Raw genomic sequence first — 17,436 nt, 5'->3', positions numbered from 1 at the left:
CTCTTTATCAACCAGTCTATATTAGCAGCAGACACAGTACAGTACGGTAGTTCACGGCTGTGGCTACCTCTGTGTCTGCACTCGGCAGGCAGTCCGTCCATAATTGTATACCACCTAACCGTGGTTTTTTTTTCTTTCTTCTTTATACATACATAGTTACATAGACATCTCTTTATCAACCAGTCTATATTAGCAGCAGACACAGTACAGTACGGTAGTTCACGGCTGTGGCTACCTCTGTGTCTGCACTCGGCAGGCAGTCCGTCCATAATTGTATACCACCTAACCGTGGTTTTTTTTTCTTTCTTCTTTATACATACATAGTTACATAGACATCTCTTTATCAACCAGTCTATATTAGCAGCAGACACAGTACAGTACGGTAGTTCACGGCTGTGGCTACCTCTGTGTCTGCACTCGGCAGGCAGTCCATAATTGTATACTAGTATCCATCTCCATTGTTTACCTGAGGTGCCTTTTAGTTGTGCCTATTAAAATATGGAGAACAAAAATGTTGAGGTTCCAAAATTAGGGAAAGATCAAGATCCACTTCCACCTCGTGCTGAAGCTGCTGCCACTAGTCATGGCCGAGACGATGAAATGCCAGCAACGTCGTCTGCCAAGGCCGATGCCCAATGTCATAGTACAGAGCATGTCAAATCCAAAACACCAAATATCAGTAAAAAAAGGACTCCAAAACCTAAAATAAAATTGTCGTAGGAGAAGCGTAAACTTGCCAATATGCCATTTACCACACGGAGTGGCAAGGAACGGCTGAGGCCCTGGCCTATGTTCATGGCTAGTGGTTCAGCTTCACATGAGGATGGAAGCACTCAGCCTCTCGCTAGAAAACTGAAAAGACTCAAGCTGGCAAAAGCACCGCAAAGAACTGTGCGTTCTTCGAAATCCCAAATCCACAAGGAGAGTCCAATTGTGTCGGTTGCGATGCCTGACCTTCCCAACACTGGACGTGAAGAGCATGCGCCTTCCACCATTTGCACGCCCCCTGCAAGTGCTGGAAGGAGCACCCGCAGTCCAGTTCCTGATAGTCAGATTGAAGATGAAGATGTTGAAGTACACCAGGATGAGGAGGATATGGGTGTTGCTGGCGCTGGGGAGGAAATTGACCAGGAGGATTCTGATGGTGAGGTGGTTTGTTTAAGTCAGGCACCCGGGGAGACACCTGTTGTCCGTGGGAGGAATATGGCCGTTGACATGCCTGGTGAAAATACCAAAAAAATCAGCTCTTCAGTGTGGAGGTATTTCAACAGAAAAGCGGACAACAGGTGTCAAGCCGTGTGTTGCCTTTGTCAAGCTGTAATAAGTAGGGGTAAGGACGTTAACCACCTCGGAACATCCTCCCTTATACGTCACCTGCAGCGCATTCATAATAAGTCAGTGACAAGTTCAAAAACTTTGGGCGACAGCGGAAGCAGTCCACTGACCAGTAAATCCCTTCCTCTTGTAACCAAGCTCACGCAAACCACCCCACCAACTCCCTCAGTGTCAATTTCCTCCTTCCCCAGGAATGCCAATAGTCCTGCAGGCCATGTCACTGGCAATTCTGACGAGTCCTCTCCTGCCTGGGATTCCTCCAATGCATCCTTGCGTGTAACGCCTACTGCTGCTGGCGCTGCTGTTGTTGCTGCTGGGAGTCGATGGTCATCCCAGAGGGGAAGTCGTAAGCCCACTTGTACTACTTCCAGTAAGCAATTGACTGTCCAACAGTCCTTTGCGAGGAAGATGAAATATCACAGCAGTCATCCTGCTGCAAAGCGGATAACTGAGGCCTTGACAACTATGTTGGTGTTAGACGTGCGTCCGGTATCCGCCGTTAGTTCACAGGGAACTAGACAATTTATTGAGGCAGTGTGCCCCCGTTACCAAATACCATCTAGGTTCCACTTCTCTAGGCAGGCGATACCGAGAATGTACACGGACGTCAGAAAAAGACTCACCAGTGTCCTAAAAAATGCAGTTGTACCCAATGTCCACTTAACCACGGACATGTGGACAAGTGGAGCAGGGCAGGGTCAGGACTATATGACTGTGACAGCCCACTGGGTAGATGTATGGACTCCCGCCGCAAGAACAGCAGCGGCGGCACCAGTAGCAGCATCTCGCAAACGCCAACTCTTTCCTAGGCAGGCTACGCTTTGTATCACCGCTTTCCAGAATACGCACACAGCTGAAAACCTCTTACGGCAACTGAGGAAGATCATCGCGGAATGGCTTACCCCAATTGGACTCTCCTGTTGATTTGTGGCATCGGACAACGCCAGCAATATTGTGTGTGCATTAAATATGGGCAAATTCCAGCACGTCCCATGTTTTGCACATACCTTGAATTTGGTGGTGCAGAATTTTTTAAAAAACGACAGGGGCGTGCAAGAGATGCTGTCGGTGGCCAGAAGAATTGCGGGACACTTTCGGCGTACAGGCACCACGTACAGAAGACTGGAGCACCACCAAAAACTACTGAACCTGCCCTGCCATCATCTGAAGCAAGAAGTGGTAACGAGGTGGAATTCAACCCTCTATATGCTTCAGAGGTTGGAGGAGCAGCAAAAGGCCATTCAAGCCTATACAATTGAGCACGATATAGTAGGTGGAATGCACCTGTCTCAAGCGCAGTGGAGAATGATTTCAACGTTGTGCAAGGTTCTGATGCCCTTTGAACTTGCCACACGTGAAGTCAGTTCAGACACTGCCAGCCTGAGTCAGGTCATTCCCCTCATCAGGCTTTTGCAGAAGAAGCTGGAGACATTGAAGGAGGAGCTAACACGGAGCGATTCCGCTAGGCATGTGGGACTTGTGGATGGAGCCCTTAATTCGCTTAACAAGGATTCACGGGTGGTCAATCTGTTGAAATCAGAGCACTACATTTTGGCCACCGTGCTCGATCCTAGATTTAAAGCCTACCTTGGATCTCTCTTTCCGGCAGACACAAGTCTGCTGGGGTTGAAAGACCTGCTGGTGACAAAATTGTCAAGTCAAGCGGAACGCGACCTGTCAACATCTCCTCCTTCACATTCTCCCGCAACTGGGGGTGCGAGGAAAAGGCTCAGAATTCCGAGCCCACCCGCTGGCGGTGATGCAGGGCAGTCTGGAGCGACTGCTGATGCTGACATCTGGTCCGGACTGAAGGACCTGACAACGATTACGGACATGTCGTCTACTGTCACTGCATATGATTCTCTCAACATTGATAGAATGGTGGAGGATTATATGAGTGACCGCATCCAAGTAGGCACGTCACACAGTCCGTACTTATACTGGCAGGAAAAAGAGGCAATTTGGAGGCCCTTGCACAAACTGGCTTTATTCTACCTAAGTTGCCCTCCCACAAGTGTGTACTCCGAAAGAGTGTTTAGTGCCGCCGCTCACCTTGTCAGCAATCGGCGTACGAGGTTACATCCAGAAAATGTGGAGAAGATGATGTTCATTAAAATGAATTATAATCAATTCCTCCGCGGAGACATTGACCAGCAGCAATTGCCTCCACAAAGTACACAGGGAGCTGAGATGGTGGATTCCAGTGGGGACGAATTGATAATCTGTGAGGAGGGGGATGTACACGGTGATATATCGGAGGGTGATGATGAGGTGGACATCTTGCCTCTGTAGAGCCAGTTTGTGCAAGGAGAGATTAATTGCTTCTTTTTTGGGGGGGGTCCAAACCAACCCGTCATATCAGTCACAGTCGTGTGGCAGACCCTGTCACTGAAATGATGGGTTGGTTAAAGTGTGCATGTCCTGTTTTGTTTATACAACATAAGGGTGGGTGGGAGGGCCCAAGGACAATTCCATCTTGCACCTCTTTTTTCTTTTCTTTTTCTTTGCATCATGTGCTGATTGGGGAGGGTTTTTTGGAAGGGACATCCTGCGTGACACTGCAGTGCCACTCCTAAATGGGCCCGGTGTTTGTGTCGGCCACTAGGGTCGCTAATCTTACTCACACAGTCAGCTACCTCATTGCGCCTCTTTTTTTCTTTGCGTCATGTGCTGTTTGGGGAGGGTTTTTTGGAAGGGACATCCTGCGTGACACTGCAGTGCCACTCCTAGATGGGCCCGGTGTTTGTGTCGGCCACTAGGGTCGCTAATCTTACTCACACAGCTACCTCATTGCGCCTCTTTTTTTCTTTGCGTCATGTGCTGTTTGGGGAGGGTTTTTTGGAAGGGCCATCCTGCGTGACACTGCAGTGCCACTCCTAGATGGGCCCGGTGTTTGTGTCGGCCACTAGGGTCGCTAATCTTACTCACACAGCTACCTCATTGCGCCTCTTTTTTTCTTTGCGTCATGTGCTGTTTGGGGAGGGTTTTTTGGAAGGGACATCCTGCGTGACACTGCAGTGCCACTCCTAGATGGGCCCGGTGTTTGTGTCGGCCACTAGGGTCGCTTATCTTACTCACACAGCGACCTCGGTGCAAATTTTAGGACTAAAAATAATATTGTGAGGTGTGAGGTATTCAGAATAGACTGAAAATGAGTGTAAATTATGGTTTTTGAGGTTAATAATACTTTGGGATCAAAATGACCCCCAAATTCTATGATTTAAGCTGTTTTTTAGTGTTTTTTGAAAAAAACACCCGAATCCAAAACACACCCGAATCCGACAAAAAAAATTCGGTGAGGTTTTGCCAAAACGCATTCGAACCCAAAACACGGCCGCGGAACCGAACCCAAAACCAAAACACAAAACCCGAAAAATTTCAGGCGCTCATCTCTACTGCTGTGAGTGCAGTAAAGTGTGCTGTGGTATTAGTGTAGTAAGGGGTGCTGCTATGTGAGTGTAGTGTAGTAAGGGGTGCTGTGTGAGTGTAGAAAGGGGTGCTACTGTGTGAGTGTAGTGCAGTAAGGGGTGCTGTGGTGTTAGTGTAGTAAGGGGTGCTGCAGTGTGAGTGTAGAGGGGTGCTGCAGTGAGTGTAGTAAGCGGTGCTGTTGTGTGAGTGTAGTTAGGGGTGCTGCTGTGTGAGTGTAGTGGAGTAAGTGGTGATGCTGTGAGTGCAGTAAGGGGTGCTGTGGTGTGAGTGTAGTAAGGGGTGCTGCAGTGTGAGTGTAGTAAGGGGTGTTGCTGTGTGTGTAGTAAGGGGTGTTGCTGTGAGTGCGGTAAGAGATGCTGCGGTGTGAGTGTAGTAAGGGGTGCTGCTGTGTGAGTGTAGTGTAGTAAGCGGTGCTGCTGTGAGTGCAGTAAGAGGTGCTGTGGTGTTAGTGTAGTAAGGGGTGCTGCTGTGTGAGTGTAGTGTAGTAAGGGGTGCTGCTGTGTGAGTGTAGTGTAGTAAGCGGTGCTGCTGTGAGTGCAGTAAGAGGTGCTGTGGTGTTAGTGTAGTAAGGGGTGCTGCTGTGTGAGTGTAGTGTAGTAAGGGGTGCTGCTGTGTGAGTGTAGCGTAGTAAGGGGTGCAGTGGTGTTAGTGTAGTAAGGGGTGCTGCTGTGTGAGTGTAGTGTAGTAAGGGGTGCTGCTGTGTGAGTGTAGTAAGGGGTGCTGCTGTGTGAGTGTAGTGTAGTAAGGGGTGCTGCTGTGAGTGCAGTAAGAGGTGCTTTGGTTTTAGTGTAGTAATGGGTGCTGGTGTGTGAGTTTAGTGTAGTAAGGGGTGCAGTGATGTTAGTGTAGTAAGGAGTGCTGCTGTGTGAGTGTAGTGTAGTAAGGGGTGCTGCTGTGAGTGCAGTAAGGGGTGCTGTGGTGTTAGCGTAGTAAGGGGTGCTGCTGGGTGAGTGTAGTGTAGTGTAGTAAGGGGTGCTGCTGTGAATGTAGTAAGGGGCACTGCAGTGTGAGTGTAGTAAGGGGTGCTGCAGTGTGAGGGGAGCTTTATAGGAGCTGATAGGGTGGATGCATGTGCCAATGACTACTGGGAGGAGGGACTGATAATGAATTGGGGAGGGATGGGTTAGTGGAGGGCAATTGAGGTGATTGAAGGAAGGCACTTGCCACAGCCCATGATGCAGATTACACCCCCACACCACTTGTCATGCCCCCTCCCCATCACTAGTCACACCCCCGGCAGCCATGCATAATAGGCCTGTGGACGTCCTCATCTTAGCTTCTGAGAACTTCGACTTCATCCTACAATAACTGCTGTTCCAGAGCCCTGCACCTCTACCCTAGGAAAGAAAACAGTCTCTGGCTGATGGGCTGTCTGCAGCCCTGCCCCGCTACAGGCTCTGCTCCATCATTGAACCAACTGATGTTGCATGTCATTTTCACAAATAAACCTCAAAGAATAGATAAGCTACCAGTACTCTGCCCACAATACTGTACACACAAAATGTAAATCAGCTGATGGTATTACTGATTTAATTTCTGAAGAAATTATTTTACAGACACTAAGGGGGAGATGTAGCAAGCCTCCAAGAGTGGGGAAGTAGAGATGACCAATTAACTTCTACTGTAGTTAGCATTTATCAATTACATTCTATTAATGATAGGTAGTAGGCTAACTAGTTGCTATGGGCAACTTCTCCACTTCAGGAAGCTGGATACTTCTCCCCCTGAAGGTGGTATAGCATTATTTTATATCCACAAGCTTCTGAGAAGGTCCCTCCACCCACTTTGTCTGTTTATTTAAATCTGGATTTGTTTTACTACTGTGTTCGGCCATAATTTATAAACAACAGAGTATGCTAATGTGGCATCCCTTTACATGGGTTTCCTGGGTAATGGTGTGTATTTAAACTATTCCCATTTGCAATGCTTCTCGCCTTGTACTTCTCTTGGTATTAGTGTCTCCACCCGATTCTTGACATGATGTGCTCTTCTGGGGAGTGTTCAATTTCAGGAACACCAGAGAGAGATTCGGGAAACCCCCTGCCCACCATGGGCTTAGACCGCCCCACTACAGGAATATATCACACGGATATAGTGCATAGCGATAATGACAGTAAGGATTCGTGGTTAGATACTTGTTTAAATGAAGAAGTAGTCATGGAGAGACTATTCAAAATAAAGATTAATAAATCACCTGGCCCGGACGGACTTCATCCGAGAGTTCTTATGGAGCTTAGGTCACAAGTAGTAAGACCCTTATACTTGATTTTCAATAGTTCACTTAGATCTGGCATGGTACTGAAGGATTGGCGTATAGCAGAGGTAGTGCCATTATTTAAAAAGGGATCCAAAAATCATCCGGGTAACTACAGACAGGGCCGGTGCTAGGGTGTTTGGCGCCCCCCTGCAAACTATAAATTTGTGCCCTCCCATACTTTACAAAGGAACAGCGCACATAGGCTCTCATTCCGAGTTGTTCGCTCGCTAGCTGCTTTTAGCAGCATTGCACACGCTAGGCCGCCGCCCTCTGGGAGTGTATCTTAGCATAGCAGAATTGCGAACAAAAGATTAGCAAAACTGCTACTAAATAATTCTTTGCAGTTTGTGAGTAGCTCCAGGCCTACTCACAGATTGCGATCAGCTCAGTCCGTTTAGTTCCTGGTTTGACGTCACAAACAAGCCCTGCGTTTGGCCAGCCACTCCCCCATTTCTTCAGACACTCCCGTGTTTTTCCCTGACATGTTTGCGTTTTTAGCACACTCCCGGAAAACGCTCAGTTACCACCCAGAAACGCCCCTTTCCTGTCAATCATTTGCCGATCAGCAGTGCGACTGAAAATCATCGCTCGAACACCAGCAAATCTACTAAGTTTTGTGTTAAATAACTTAGAGCATGCGCTCTGCGTACCATGCGCATGCGCAGTTAGCAACAAATCGCAGCATAGCGAAAATCGGCAACGAGTGAACAACTCGGAATGACCACCATAATGCTTATACACATAATGCTCCCTGTAGTAGTGGGACTTACACACGTAACGCCCCCTGCAGTAGTGATGCTTACACACGTAACGCCCCCTGTACCAGTGATGCTATACAAGACGCAGTGATGCTTACACACATAACGCCCCCTGTAGCAGTGCCGCTTACACACGTAATGCCCTCTGTACCAGTGCCGCTTAGACACGTAATGCCGCCTGTACTAGCAACGCTTAGACACATAACGCCCCCTGTACCAGTGACGCTTACACACATAACGCCCCCTGTACCAGTGACGCTTACACACGCAGCACCCACTGTACTAGTGACGCTTAGACACGTAACGCCCCCTGTACCAGTGGCGCTTACACACGCAGCACCCTCTGTACCAGTGACGCTTAGACACGTAACACCCCCTGTACCAGTGACGCTTATACACGTAACGGCCCCTGTACCAGCCACGCTTACACACGTAACACCCTCTGTACCAGTGACACTTACACATGCAGCACCCGCTGTACCAGTGACGCCTACACATGTAACGCCCCCTGTACCAGTGACACTTACACACGCAACGCCCCCTGTACCAGTGACGCTTGCACACGTAACGCCCTCTGTACCAGTGCCGCTTAGACACGTAACGCCGCCTATACCAGTAACGCTTAGACACGTAACGCCGCCTATACCAGTAATGCTTAGACACGTAACACCCCCTGTACCAGTGACGCTTACACGCATAACGCCCCCTGTACCAGTGACGCTTACACACGCAGCACCCCCTGTACCAGTGACGCTTACACACGTAACGCCCCCTGTACCAATGACGCTTACACACGTAACACCCCCTGTACCAGTGACGCTTACACACGCAGCACCCTCTGTACCAGTGACGCTTAGACACGTAACGCCCCCTGTACCAGTGACGCTTATACACGTAACGGCCCCTGTACCAGCCACGCTTACACACGTAACACCCTCTGTACCAGTGACACTTACACATGCAGCACCCGCTGTACCAGTGACGCCTACACATGTAACGCCCCCTGTACCAGTGACACTTACACACGCAACGCCCCCTGTACCAGTGACGCTTGCACACGTAATGCCCCCTGCACCAGTGACGCTTACACACGTAACGCCCTCTGTACCAGTGCCGCTTAGACACGTAACGCCGCCTATACCAGTAACGCTTAGACACGTAACGCCGCCTATACCAGTAATGCTTAGACACGTAACACCCCCTGTACCAGTGACGCTTACACGCATAACGCCCCCTGTACCAGTGACGCTTACACACGCAGCACCCCCTGTACCAGTGACGCTTACACACGTAACGCCCCCTGTACCAATGACGCTTACACACGTAACACCCCCTGTACCAGTGACGCTTGCACACGTAACGCCCCCTGTACCAGTGACGCTTACACACGCAACGCCCCCGTAACAGTGACACTTGCACACGTAACGCCCCCTGTACCAGTGACACTTATACAAGACGCGACGCCCCCTGAAGCGGTGATGCTTACACACATTATGCTGCACACATATACCACACATACAACACGTACATACTGTACATACATTACACACAGTCACACATACATACACACAGATACTGTAGACATACACACACACACACACACACTGCATAAATATACACTCACACACACTTTCCAGCCACTTACATAAAGAAGCCTGGTAACTCGTCCTCTTGTGTTGCAACTGCAGCCTGGTCCCGTGTAGCTCCGCCCCCTTATCCCCGTGTAGCTCCACCCCTTATCCCCGTGTAGCTCCGCCCCCTATCCCTGTGTAGCTCCGCCCCCTTTAGACCCGGCCAGCACACTGCGGTGAGTCTGTAACAGGGGAGGGGGAGAAGATGCTTCATGATGCCGGCGCCGCTGCCTGTCAGAGTGTGACAAGCGCAGCAGCCAGCATCAGCAGGGGAACTCAGCACTGGAATGCAAAGCAGGGAGAGCGCCTCTCCCCCCTGGCGCCTACCTGCACTGCATCCCTTTGCTGAGCGGTAAGCGCCGGGCCTGACTACAGACCGGTTAGTTTGACATCTATAGTGGGGAAAATATTGGAAGGAATTATAAGGGATAGCATACAGGAGTATCAGCCGACTACTAAGATTATTAGCAAGAACCAGCATGGGTTTGTGAGGGACAGATCATGTCACACTAACTTAGTTAACTTCTACGAGGAAGTGAGCAACAATCTTGACCAAGGAAAAGCAGTGGATGTGGTCTACTTAGATTTTGCAAAAGCATTCGATACAGTGCCTCACAGGAGACTAATCATCAAATTAAAGCCTAGGAAAAACTGTTTGTACATGGATAAGTAACTGGCTGGACAACAGGGTGCAGCGAGTAGTGCTCAATGGAAAGTCTTCAAGCTGGACACCGGTAGTCAGCGGAATACCACAGGGGTCCGTACTCGGGCCGTTACTGTTAAACATATTTATTAATGACCTAGAAATAGGCCTGGAAAGCACAGTTTCAATTTTTGTAGATGATACTAAACTGTGTAGGATAATTAATTCAGAAATAGATGTGGAGTCTCTGCAGAATAACTTATCTAAACTTGAAATCTGGGCGTCTAAATGGGGAATGAGGTTCAATATAGAAAAATGCAAGGTTATGTATTAAATGGGGAAAGTCTAGGGGTAACAGTTTTGGAAAAAGATTTGGGGGTACTCATTGATAATAAGCTTAATAACCATATACAATGTCAAAGCACAGGAAAGAAGGCAAGTAAGGTGTTAGCGTGCATAAAACGGGGAATTGAGGCAAGGGGCGAGGATGTAATTCTGCCGTTGTACAAATCATTGGTACGTCCGCACCTGGAATATTGTGTTCAGTTTTGGGCACCACTGTATAAAAAAGATATCGGGGAACTTGAAAGGGTTCAAAGGCGAGCTACTAAATTGATTAAAGGCCTAGAGGGACTGGATTACGAGGAAAGGCTTACTAGGTTGAATATGTACACACTGGAAAAGAGGCGCCTAAGAGGAGACATTATTAATGTATCAAATATGTAAAGGGGCACTACAAAGAGTTATCAGAGGAATTATTTATTAAAAGAATTCTGTTTAGGACACATGGGCACTCGTTGAGGTTGGAGGGAAAAAAATTCCATACACAATGGAGGAAAGGGTTCTTTACTGTTAGGGCAATCAAGATTTGGAATTCCTTGCCAGAGAAAGTGGTAATGGCGGACTCTGTAAGTGCATTTAAAAAAGGATTGGATGAATTTCTGATTGAAAAGGATATCCAAGGTTACAACATTTAAAATATTGATGTTGTTAATCCGGGTGTAACATGACTTATAGTTGTTAACTAGTCATAAAAATATTTTTCAGCAAGTACAGTAAAATCAACTCAACTTAATACAGAATACAGGTTGAACACGATGGGCATTTTGCCTCTTTTCAACCTCAATTACTATGTTGCTATGTTACTATCTAAAAGCCACCCTGGCACATTTCTTAAAGGGTCTGGGATAGCAATTGCTTTTATGCATTTATATACAAGGTAACATAGTAAGATCAATAAAAGAGGACATACTATTTACTAAATAGACATAGAGATAAATTGAACAGTCAGTAGTGTACAACACACATATCTAAAGGGTGTATAATGCAGTAATAAGAAAATTGAGCATAACACATAAACCTGCTCTCTTCTGTCTTTCCCTTCCTGAACCTTCCTTTTGTATACAAATAACACCCAGGTCTTTGCAATCACTGACTGGGTAATGACAACTTAAACAGCAGCATCACAAGGAATTCCAATACCACACTCAGCATTAGACAATACATCCCCCCACTATAGTGCACAATGTGATGGAGCTCATAACGTCTCTTCTGCATGCTATGGCTTGGATAAAACTGTACTTTAAAGGGATCCAATTTACACTTTCAGCAACGTTGGTAATTGTAGTTCCACAAACTGATTGTTAGCTAATAATTGTCAGTCTTTAGCAAGAAACATAACACTGTAAACTGTTACTTATCTCACACGCCTCCAAAATGTGCATCCCTCTGCAAACTCTCCTCTCCAGAGGTCCAAAAGGAAGTTTTAAATGAGTTACCCTCTTTAGGCTACTTAAATCCATCAGACAGGGGTTCTCTCTTTCAGCTGGGCTCTCTCTGTACAAACACTTTTTCACCAGTATTCTCCAGCCATTGTCAGCTGCATCTTAGCTATATCCAAAACATGGCTCCTTCTTCTCTATCTCCTTGCCCATCTCCTCCTCCTGAAAAAAGCATTCCATTCTCCACTCCCCCCTCTCCATGCCCTGTTTACCCCGCCCCCGACAGCCTCTGCGTGTCTCTCTGTATATCCTCTGAAACCCAAGGCTGTCTGGGAGATGTAGGGCCTACTTCAGACCTGATCGCTAGGCTGCGTTTTCGTACAGCCTGCGATCCGGTCTGAACTGTGCATGCGTATGCATCACAATGCACAGGCGCATCGGTCTGCAGCACCGGGGAGCGACGGGCAGCGACGGGTTGATGCGAGAAAAGTGAGCGCATGGGCAATCGCAAGGTGACTGACAGGAAGAGGCCGTTTGTGGGTGGCAACTGACCGTTTTTAAGGAGTGTCCGGAGAAACGCAGGAGGGACCAGGCGTTTGAAGGGAGGGTTTCTGACGTCAGCTCTGGCCCCAATCATCGCACTGGAAGAGTAAGTGGGGTATTCAATTAGGTCCCGTTACATCTTATGAACCGTTAATTTGCGGTCACGTGGTCTTTTTTCCAGGTGAATTGTAATTGGTATATTTATTTCAGTGTTTTTCGGGTGATATATTTATTTTCGGTTTTGCTTTCACCCATACAAGATTTTTAATGGGTAAAGATAGGGTTATCGCGGAATGGTATTCATTTAATGCTTACCGATATTTTTTGGCCGTTGTGACTGGTATTTATCCCCGAATGTACTTCACCTACACGTTGTAGGTTAAAAAAAAAATTTTTGTTAACTATTTTCTGAAAAAAGTGTATAGTTCGGTGGTTTTACTTTTTAAAAGGTGCTTCTCAGTTTTTTTTTTCGAATTTATTTTTCATTTTTCAGTGCTTTTTTTTTGTTACTGTAATCTAAATCCCCAGAATGCAATGCTTTACTGTAATCTAAATTCCCAGAATGCAATGCTTTTGTTTTGACAGGAATCTGTCACTCCTCTCTTGGGACTTCAGGGAGAAACACAGCATTGTGCAGTCTGCTGTTGGATAGTGTTTTTTTGCGGTTTAGTTGCGGTTTTATTACTTGACTACTTTTTATCCCTGTCTACAATCATGGAGCCATTCACTGACACTGTTTGGATGTTCATGATCCAGGCTGCTGTTGAGACACAGGAGGACATGACAGATGATGAAGGTGTTCAGACAATTGCTACATGTGGTGAGTCAGAGCGCGTTTCAATTCCCCGTCCATGCCACTATTGTAGTAGGCGTGTACTGGAAGATCTCTCCGAGGTGGAGGTGATACAGAAAACTCTTCCATTCCTTGAATGGTCAGATGGTGTGTGATGCCAAAATGAAAATTACTAATCTTTTTGTGGGCTTGACCGGGTCAGCCCATGACTCCTTCATTTTAAGCCAGTCATCTTTGTACCATGATTTTGAAGGTGGAAAAATGGCGGATGGCTGGCTGTTGGGTGAGAATACATTTTTTTAATTTTTTTTATGTAATAGTATGTAATTGTTTTTATTATGTTTATTTTAAGGTGATGGGAAATATCCTAACAAGAGTTGGCTTCTTACCCCATTGTCCAATCCTGAAAGTGATGCTGAGCATATGTACCAAACAGCGCACATTGCATTGATGGGTGTAATTGAAAGGACCTTTGGTGTACTTAAATCCCGGTTTCGCTGTTTAGACAGGTCCGGGGGTACGCTGTTATAGTCTCTGAATAAAGTTTGCAATATAGTAAATACTTGTTGCATTTTACATAACATCTGTGTTGCAAACCGATATCCGGAGAATATAGATCCAGGTGTTTGGCGGGATTCGGACATTTGCTCAGCACGACTCGAGGGTATGAATGAAGGAGGTGATTGTCGTCGAGCACTAATCAATGGATTCTTCACTGGTGAGTTGTTTTTTTCCAAAATTTTTTACAGTATGTTTATGAGATTATCATACTAGTTTTTTTGTTTTTTAATTTTGTAGAAGAATCCACTTAAGTTTTTCTTCAAGTTTGGGTCGTTTTGTTAGAAAGTTGACCTTTTCTTCATACTCATTGCTGTTTGACGTTTTGGATTTACTGTTTGATGTTTGTTTCCAAAAATGTCTGCATGTCAGGTATTTGCATTTTTCTATGATGTGACTGAATTTGCTAATTTTATTGTTTGCTTCAAATTGGTAAAAATACAATCCCTTCTGTCTTTGCAGCTACTGGTACCCTGACTCCTGGAAGGCCTTCCCTCTCTCCCTTCACTTACCTGTCCATGGATTTGCTATTCTTCCCAGCGGCGAGATGGCCTGTCACCTTCATTTCAGCCAGGAGGAGGAATGATGATGGTGCTGGATGGTTCGTGCCTCCGGTGAGTATCCCCCCAAAACCCTCCCTGCCTCTATGTGTCCACACTCACTTTTTTGTTGTGTATTTGTCCTAACCCCAGTCCCGTGTGTGTGTGTGTGTGTGTGTGTGTGTGTGTGTGTGTGTGTGTGTGTGTGGTACCCTTCGGTCTTTGTAGCTACTGGTACCCTGACTCCTGGAAGGCCTTCCCTCTCTCCCTTCACTTACCTGTCCCTGGATTCTATTCTTCCCAGCGGCGAGATGGCCTTTCACCTTCATTTCAGCCAGGAGGAGGAATGATGATGGTGTTGGATAGATCCCCATACAGTGCCTCCGATGAGTATCCCTCCAAAACCCTCCCCGGCCATGTTTGTTGCGTTGCATAAGCTTGTATGTTTTTTTTAAATAACATTTGTTACATTGGTTATGGGGGGTCATTCCGAGTTGATCGCTAGATGCTGTTGTTCGCAGCGCAGCTTTCAGGCTAAAAATCGGCATTTCTGCACATGCGTATGCACCGCAATGCGCAGGCGCGTCGTACAGGTACAGTGAGCATCGTGGGTTTGCACAGAGTCTAACGAACATTCCTGTCACACGGCCGAACACAGGAAGATTGACATGAAGTGGGCGTTTCTGGGTGGCAAATGACCGTTTTCAGGGAGTGTTTGGAAAAATGCAGGCATGGCAGAAAAAACGCAGGCGTGGCTGGGCATTCGCTGGGCGGGTGTGTGACGTCAAAAGCCATCCCTCCGTCATTAGAATCAACGCACACGAAGAGTAACTACAGAGCTGGTCTTGTTTTGCACAAAAAGATTTTGCAGACGCTCTGCTGTACAAGCGTTCACACTTTAGCAAAGCGAAAATACACTCCCCAGTGGGCGGCAACAATGCGTTTGCACGGCTGCTAAAAACTGCTAGTGAGCGATCAACTCGGAATGAGGGCCATTGTCTCAACAGGCTTTCTTCTGTCGTCCTTGAAGTCTTATTATAATTTTCAATGATTTTTCCATGGACAATGTCTTGGCCGTTTCTCAGAAAATATCCACACAACCTGTTGAACCTGCATACCAATCTGAACATGTGAGGAAACAGTGCGTTACACATCCAAAGTTTTATTTTTATTTTTTAAATAGACAAGCATGATTTTCGCAGCATATTCAAGTGATGCATTTTAGTTTGAAAGTAAATGACATTGAAATGTTTACAAATTTGCCTGGATTTGTACTTTTTGCCAGTATAATTATTGTAACAATCTTGACTAATAAATTATATTTTGGATGGTCTTTGGGTTTTATAGCGTAATGTTACATTTTTACTAGTAGGCACCCACAATACACATAATATAAGGGAGACATTTCAAGGCCCAAACATTTTAAAACAGACCCATACAGTATAATGCACCACATTTTTAAAACAAACAATGGGGGTAATTCTGAGTTGATCGCAGCAACAACTTTGTTAGCAGTTGGGCAAAACCATGTGCACTGCAGGGGAGCAGATATAACATGCGCAGAGAGAGTTAGATTTGGGTGGGGTGTGTTCAAACTGAAATCTAAATTGCAGTGTAAAAATAAAGCAACCCTGCACAGAAACACAATAACCCTCCCAAATCTAACTCTCTTTGCACATGTTATATCTGCCCCCCCTGCAGTGCACATGGTTTTGCCCAATTGCTAACAAACTTGCTGCTGCGATCAACTCAGAATTACCACCAATGCAGGTTGATCAGAACAGGCAAAAGAAACCTCAGGACAGTGATTACTTCAAAGTGCAAATCTTTCAGTAGGTAATAGTTGGAGGCGGTCATTAGGTTGTCATGCATTAGATCGACATGTATTGGTTCGACTACTTTTGGTTGACATGCATTAGGTTGACAGGGACAAGATGTCGACATGGTCATTAGGTTGACATGCATAAGGTCCGACATGGGAAAAGGTCGACATGGGTTTTCCATTCTTTTTTTACATTTTGGACTTATTTTAGACTTGACAATCCATGTGGACTACAAATGAGAACGCTGACCTGTGCTGGGCGCAGCGGTGCGAGGCTCCTTGCCCAAAGCATGGCGTATGAAGCGAGCTATGCGATGGTCTATGGTTTACTATTTGGGGTTCCACATCACTCTCTGATGAAAACAACATCAAAAAAAGGTCCAAAAACTCATGAAGACCTTTTTCCATGTCGACCTAGTGCAAGTCAACCTAATGACCATGTCTACCTAGTGACCCTGACGACCTAATGCCTGTCGACCAAAAGTGGTAGACCAAATGTTTGACGACCTAATGAACAACATCTAGAAATTGCTCGAAATATGATCCCCACATATAAAAAAAATAACATACAAAAATGGAGTGCAAATCAGAAGGGGTCAGTCATATCCACACAGGAGTAATGTGAGAGCTAAGAAAAAAAGTTAAAATCCCTCTTCTACTGTGGAATAGAATCAGTACATCTGTTCCCTAAAAGTAAACAACAAATAGAGCTGTTTAGACAACTATGCAATGCATAACATTAAAAAAAACCAACAATTTATTTGGAGGATTCTGGAAGATTACAATCATCTGGGTTCTGGTGTAGTGGGTATGGTCCTGGTGTGGTAGCACTATCTGGAGGTGCCGGACTTGGAGGCGGAAGCATTTGTACAAGCACATATCCAGGGGCCATTCTTTGTAATTGTCCCTCATGCCCCAAACTTGTAGACTGTTGTGTAGTTTGTGGAATAGCTGGATGGTGTTGTCCCTGACTCAAAGCTGTCAACATCTTCATCATTATTGTATTCCTTGTTTGTAGTTGTGTAGCTATTAGTGAGGTATTTGTTGCGGTTTGTGTATGGCTGGTTTGCATGAGTTCTATGGTGTTTGCCTGGCACGAAGTGTTGTCTACAAGTTTGTTTAAGGCTACATCAGCTTTGAGTCTATGGCCACAAACACTGTTGTAGTAAAGGTCGTCACTGCTTTTAAGTAGTCTGGGACCAGTCCCAGTGTTTCATCCATCTTTTGCAGGCGGTTGTCTACAGTTGTCCTAAAGCTTTCCTGACGGCTTTCCATTTGTTTAGCAATGTCATTCACCCATTGAACTGTCCCTTGAGATTGGCCTGTCTGGATTTCTTCCAATACTTGAAATTGCCTTTCTAAAATAAAACAGATTTCAAAAACAGTATGAAAAAATAATAATTGAAT

This window comes from Pseudophryne corroboree, chromosome 4 (assembly GCF_028390025.1).
Source record: "Pseudophryne corroboree isolate aPseCor3 chromosome 4, aPseCor3.hap2, whole genome shotgun sequence".
Classification (NCBI taxonomy): Eukaryota; Metazoa; Chordata; class Amphibia; order Anura; family Myobatrachidae; genus Pseudophryne; species Pseudophryne corroboree.
Note: the sequence above shows the minus strand (reverse complement) of the source record.